Here is a 6841-nt window from a genome sequence, read left to right on the forward strand (position 1 = left end):
CTTGGAGCCTACAGCAAGTGCTTCTTGGTGCACCTGTTCATGAGACCTCAAAAGATCTTTAAACAAAGCAATTCATTCCACAAAAGAGGACAATCAAATGCAAATAGCTCCCAGGAGAGGGACTAGAGTGATGTAAAGACAGGTGTGAGACTGGAAAAAATGAAGGAGCAAGCCCAGACACTGGTGGAAGGGCCAGGGGCAACATTTGAACATGTGGAATCCCAATGCTGGCGGCCAGGGCCAAATCTATATCCACCCGATATCGGGTGCCCTGGTGGTTCCCATTCTGCGCATCCACTGCATCTATTTCCTGTTAACACAGCCTTTTCTCCTGGCCCCTGTGCTCCTCCCTGAGGAACCCATCCCCCAGGAATCCAGGTTTCCCTTCAGGTGGGCCCTCTTATCTTGTGCCTCCGCCAAGGTATCCTGGACACCAACCCTCAGGTCTCTGCCCTCCTCCATACCCACCACCTGCCCCTTGCATACCTCCTATGAACCCCTTGGCTCCAGGCATAGCAGTACCAGGACTGATGATGGACAAGGATATACAGAGGAAAGTTCAAGATTCACACACACCACAAGCACAGCAAGCATTCTTCCACTTCCAGCAGTGCCTCTGAATGCATACAGGCCCTGGCCCTTCCCCTCAAGTCTCACCAGATCTGCTCTCCCATCAAGCTTCAGCTGTGCCCTACAGTGTGGAAAATTAGCCCTTGTACTCCCATCCCACTCTACCTGAGTTTTATCCTAATGTTCAGCCCTGACTGGCTCTGGAAAATGGAAAGAACATTGCCATGGGATAGCAAAGGCCATCTTCTCACTGCTTATAGCTGAAAGTGTGGCAGGGGAGCTGGAGGGGTTTTGTTCCTTTTCTTCAGTTCTGGAGATTGAACGCAGGCTCTTTGCACTGAGCTACATCCCCAGCTCCTTTTTTAATATTTTTATTTTAAAATAAAATTTTAAAAGTTGCCCAAACTGGGCTCAAACTTGCAATCCTCCTGCCTCATCCTCCCAGAGTGCTGGCAGCTATTTTTTTAAGATGGTGAGATCTCTGATCTGAATCCTGAAGATAAGTTTAAAATATGTAAAGTGTGGAAATTTCATTATGATAAAAATAAACCTGTACTTTTTTTGTAATGGTGGCACACTGGGGTAAATATATTTATTTAGGTATATATATTTATTTAGTGGCAAATATATTTCCCAGCAGGCCTTTTATTGATTGTATTAACTGCAAGGCTACAGGGAAGTAGAGTCCATTTTGATGAGCTCTGACTGCTCTTTTAGAAGCTAATCCCTATTCCTTAGCTCAATGTACGATATCGGGTCCTTTACATTCTCCAACTCTCAGTCCAAATAAAGCTATTTCTCCAGATTTAAAAAAAAGAAATTACTGTTGGAGCACAGGTTCCCCAAAGTCAGGTGATCTGAGTTGGGGTACAAACTCGGCCACTTACCAGCTATGTGATCTTAGACAATGAATTTAACTTCTCAAAACATGTGGAAGCACTTCTCAATGTAATGTAGCAGATCCCATCATGCATGAAGTGACTGTGAATATGAATCTCTGGGTTTCATCTGTAAATTGTGGGTGATAATGATACAGGATATTATACAGAAGATGAAATATGAAATATTACATTTCCCAGCCTGTTAGATGTCTGATACTCCAAGCTTGTGTTCTCCAAAAATTGAAGGATTAATTCTAGGAACAACAGAGGTTAAGAGTAGGAAGATATTTATTGATAGGATAGCTCTTGAGAGACAGGAGGACCCTGAATGTGTAGCCTGGGACCCCATTTTACAGAGGAGTTTTATAGAGCAAACCCCACATGGGTACATCAGTTACACCTATGATTAACCAATAAGTATAGTCGCTTAGGTAATAATGGTCCAATTGGGAAACAAGTCACGTAACAAATGTGCATGGAAAGAACAAAGACTTCTAGGAAATGATGGGCCCATAGGTCTCTGGTCACCCACGGGGTGACTGATGTCTATCTAGACTTCATTAGGCTTGGTATTTGTCCTTTGAGAAAGTATGCAGGCCTGGTCATCTCATCTTTATCTTGAGGCCTGGTCTCCAGCAGATGTGTCTCTGGCGACACTTGTGATGTGTTTCACTTTTGCTCTGACTCTCTCGAGGACCTAGCCTTATCTGACTGCCTGTAATATTTCTGTCTGACTTAACTGTCTATAATAATAATGCCTCCATGCCTCCCTCTTATGGTTGCTATGAGTCTGAAAATAGATGATGGGCCCAAACCTACTTTATAAATGCTTAAGTGCTTAATAATTAGAAAGCATAAACATTTATTTTTCTTTTATGGAAATACTATACATACATATCATTTTTTTTAAATCTTTCTTAGAACTTCATGCCTGTAGTTTCATGGAGTTTCATAATAGCATTGGCAGTAAATTGATAGGAAAACTGAGACAAGAGAAGTTGTATGATCTGCACAAGGTTGCTCAACGAAACTAAGATGGATCCTGGAACCGTTAACTCAAAGGCAGCAATTCTTTTTCATCTTTTCAGATGATAGTTATAAAAGGTCTATTAGTAATTCCCTTAAATAAGTAGGTTAGTCATCTGGTCAGAATTCTAATCACGTTCATGTTGAACAGGTTGGGACAGTTTCTTTTATTTAATGTGTTCAAAGCAGAGATTGCACCTGAGGAAATCCAATCAAAATTCCCCAAGTCTATACTCAGTCCTTCAGTACATGTATTACTTCAGCTTTTGATTTTCCATCATCTCTGTTCTCTCTTATATAATAATTCTGTACCCATGTTTTTGGTACACTGAATAAAAGAAAAAGAAATCTTCCCCACTTTACCATCATCACCTTAGTTTCTTACCATGTGCCACTTTTGAAAAATTTCTGCACTGAAAAAATGCAATAAAAATGTCAGCACTAAAGACCAATAACCACAAGGTGGCAGAGTTTACCATTTCATTCTTTTTTGTTTATATCATTTATTTGCTGAAGAATTATTCTTTGAATGTCTACCATGTGTCTAGTGCTCTTCTAAGAGTCAGAAGAAAACAAAAGACATGTATATGTGATATAGTTCCTGTTCTTGATGATCTAGGGGTGGTGAGGAGTCTGAGGAAGAAAAGTTAAATCTGAGAGAATTTAATTGAAATCGTATTCATACCTGGGATCTGTGAGGGATTGGTTCCAGGGATCTCCACAGATATTAAAATCTATGATACTGGGCCAGGGATTTAGCTCAGTGGTTTCATTGCCTGCTGCGCAAGCACAAGGACCCGAGTTCGATCCCTGGTACCAAAAAAAAAACAAAAAACAAAAATCTATGATACTCAAGTTTCTTATATAACATAGCATAGTATTTGCATTTAACTTAATGCACATCTCCTATATACTTTAAATCATCTCTAAAGTACTTATAATAATTACTTATAATAAAAATGTAAATACTGTATAAATAGTTCTATTGTATTATTTATGGAATAATAATAAAAAGTCTGCATTATCCAGTACAGATATAATCATTTTTCAAGTATTTTCAACCTATGCTTGGTTGAATCCACAGATTCAGAACCCATGGATGTTAAGGGCTGACTGCACATGGTAATGTATGGTTATGGGCTAAATGAGTGATGCAGACTGCTATATGAGTTAACAGTGAGCAAGGAAAGTCCATAGGGGAGAGATGAGCACTCAGATGGCGCTTCAGGAAAGAATAAAATTGGTTGAGAAAGAAAGAATTCTTTCCAGTGTAGGCAATGCCTCTGATGTAAAAATGCAAGAACCATATGTCCAGGTCAGTGATGGACTAATCTAGTTATAACAAACAGATATTGGATAAACAAGATTGAAATAAGTTAGCTCACCATTGATTTTGTTAGGATGATGTCCACCACAAGAGCTAAAATTGTCTGTTAAATCTGCCACTAAGTATAGCCTTTGGGTAGGCATTTTGATTTGATCCAGTTTCCATTTGCTTGTTCACAAAATGTGCAGGATGAACAAGTCGACCTCTGATAGCCCTTCCAGATTGGGAGGAAAAAAAGAGAAAGGGTGTGAGGAAGAAGGACAGAGAGGAGGGGAGAAGAGAGAAAAAACTGATGATAAGTTCCCTAGGAATTATTATACAAGAAGACTAACCATCCACTCTTTTGGTTAGAGCTTGGGTTCTTCTGTTAGCCATACTTAATTCATCATGGGTCAGTCACTTAACAGCTATTTAAGAATGGGCAAGTTAGCTTAACCTCAATAAGCTTCACTTATCTGTTCAATATGCATATAACTTCTTTTTTTCATTAAGTTTATTGGTACATTTTAGGTATACAATACAGTTACATTCATCATTGGGAATTTGTACCTTTACATGATGTATCTTTTTTAAATTTTTTATTAAATTCTTTTATTGGTACATTGTAGGTATACAACACAATTACATTTCTCATTGGGAATTGTACCTTTACGTGATGTATCTTGGTTCTTATTTTTTCCCCATTCCCCTGCCCTCCCTCACCCCCTCCACCCTTCTCTATTTACAAAGACTTTGTTTCCATTTTTTTCCTTTTCTCACATTTTTTTCTTTTCCCTTCTTTCCTTTTCCCTACCCCTCCCACTTCCCCTACTCCTTTAGACCTTTTCTTTCTATTTCACAGTATCAATTTTACATTTTAATCCTTATTTACACTTTCAGTTTTTCACACCAGAGAAACTATTCGGTGTGCATATAACTTCTTATTGTAGTAGGAAGAGTTCTCTAGAGAAACTGAAATAACAAGTATTTGTGTATACATGCATATATACAAACATATAAATATGTTACCAGGAAGCCAGGTCCTTATACAGCAAGGAGCCAGCCCTTCACTCCTTTGTCCTTGGTTCTTTTGTGCCCTTGAGGAAAGAATTTAGTTAAAACACATAGGCAGCCATGCAGAAGTATAGGTAGAATGTATTGTAAAGTAGATACAGAGGCCACCAGTGCCACGAAAGCATCTTCCCCAAGTGTGAGTTTGGATACATTTTTATGTACACAAATTTTACTCCTGGGATTTGGGAAACTATGATGGTTGTTATTGTTTTATTTATATCATGTATATATGTTTATTGACATTTCTCTTAGGGAAATGTCTTCCTTGTTCCTTTCAAGTGGTCAGTGTTCCCTCAGGGGCCTTAATCATGTAAGAATCTAAATCAGGTATCAGCCCAAAGAGGGAGAATCTTTAAAGAATGCTCCTCTTTCTGATATCATTGCATGAAGGGCAAGCCACACAGGAACACTGTGTGGCTTGTTTTGAAAACAGACAGTGAGGTAGCCAGATATTGGAAGGAATATACATAATGTGTGAACTTAAAATATTATTGTAGTCTGGGATTGTTTTAGATCTGAGACCTAGCAAATGATTGTAGATATATTATACGTTGAAATCTTTATTTCTTTACTGAAGTATAACTTTCAAAGCATGCTATTTTAGATCCCCACACACATACCTTGTCCTTCAGGTCCGCTAATGTCTAACTACTTGCTTAACACATATATCTCTGGAGAGAGAGATTATAGAAATTGGCTTACACAATCATGAGACTGAAAGCCCCATGTTTTGCTGTCAGTAAGCTGGATAACTGGGAAAACCAGTGGTGTAACTCACTCCAAGTTTGAAGGCCTGAGAACCAGGAAAGCCAATGGTGAAGTCCTAGTCTGAGTCCAAAGTCCTAAGAGCCAAGAGCACTGATGTCCAGGGGCAAGAGAAGATAGAGTCCTAACTCAGAGTGATTTTGCCCTTTCTCCAAATTTGGGCCCTCAACAGATTAGAGGATACCCACTTATACTGGACTATCTTCTTTATATAGTCTTCCAATTCAAATGCTAAACTCTTCTGGAAATACCCTCGCTAATACATGCAGAGATAATGTTTTACCAACTATCTGGGCAACCCAATAAAGTTGACACATGAAATTAATCACTACACTTACTCTACTTAAATGCTATGCTGATCACTGAAATAGGAAGATAAAACAGACAAGATCCTTTCCCTGGAACTTACAGTTTTTTAAAGGAGACAGTCAAAACATAATCACACATGAAACTAGATATAGGGAACTGGGGACATAGCTCTGGTAGATCACTTGCCTAGTATGCTCAGGCCCTGGGTTCCATCCCCAGGACTGCGAAGGAGAAGGGGGAGGGAAAGAGGAGGATGGGGAAGGTTTGAGTGGGAAGGGGAGAGAAACTAGATACAATTTGTTACATTTCTCATTCTGAGGCAAAATACCCAACACCCAAAGTTAAAGGAGGAAAGGTTTATTTAGCTCACAGTTGGTAGAGGTTTCAGTCCATAACCAGGTGGCTGCAAGGCAGGATGGCTTACCAGACAGGCATCGTAGAGGAGAAATAGTTCATGGCAGGCAGAAGGTAGTAAAGCAACAAGGAACCACCATACCCCTTTCTATCCCTTATATCTTATCCAGGCCATTTAGGGAGGGTAGCACTCATACCCTTAATCCTAGTGCCCTTGAGCCTAGCCTTGCACCATGAATCAATCACAAACTCTAGATCCAGCCACCTCTGAAAAGCTCCACCTATGACTGAATGAGGCTTTGGGGGACAGCTAAACACAAGCCATAACATTCTGCCCCTGCTCCCCAAAGGCTCATGCACATCCCTTTATGCAAAAGGCATTTAGTCCATCTCTAAGAGTTGCCAAAATCCTAACAGTTTCAGCATTGCTAAAAAGTGCAAGTCCAAAGTTTCCACTGAGATTTAAGGCAGACTCTTACCTGTAAGCCCTTGTACAAATGAAAAGAAAGTTAAACACTTCCAACATATAATGGCACAAGATAAACATTCCCATTCC

The 6841-nt window shown here is 39.6% G+C and overlaps 1 pseudogene; it reads left to right on the plus strand.

Annotated features, from left to right (window-relative positions):
* Nucleotides 1-211: 211 nt before the first annotated feature.
* Nucleotides 212-834, plus strand: LOC110347433 (proline-rich protein 13-like; annotated as a pseudogene).
* The last annotated feature ends 6007 nt before the right edge of the window (nt 835-6841 follow it).

The sequence above is a fragment of the Heterocephalus glaber genome, unplaced genomic scaffold, assembly GCF_053883595.1.
Source record: "Heterocephalus glaber isolate CG9 unplaced genomic scaffold, H.glaber_assembly_v1.0 deba00001729, whole genome shotgun sequence".
Lineage (NCBI taxonomy): Eukaryota > Metazoa > Chordata > Mammalia > Rodentia > Bathyergidae > Heterocephalus > Heterocephalus glaber.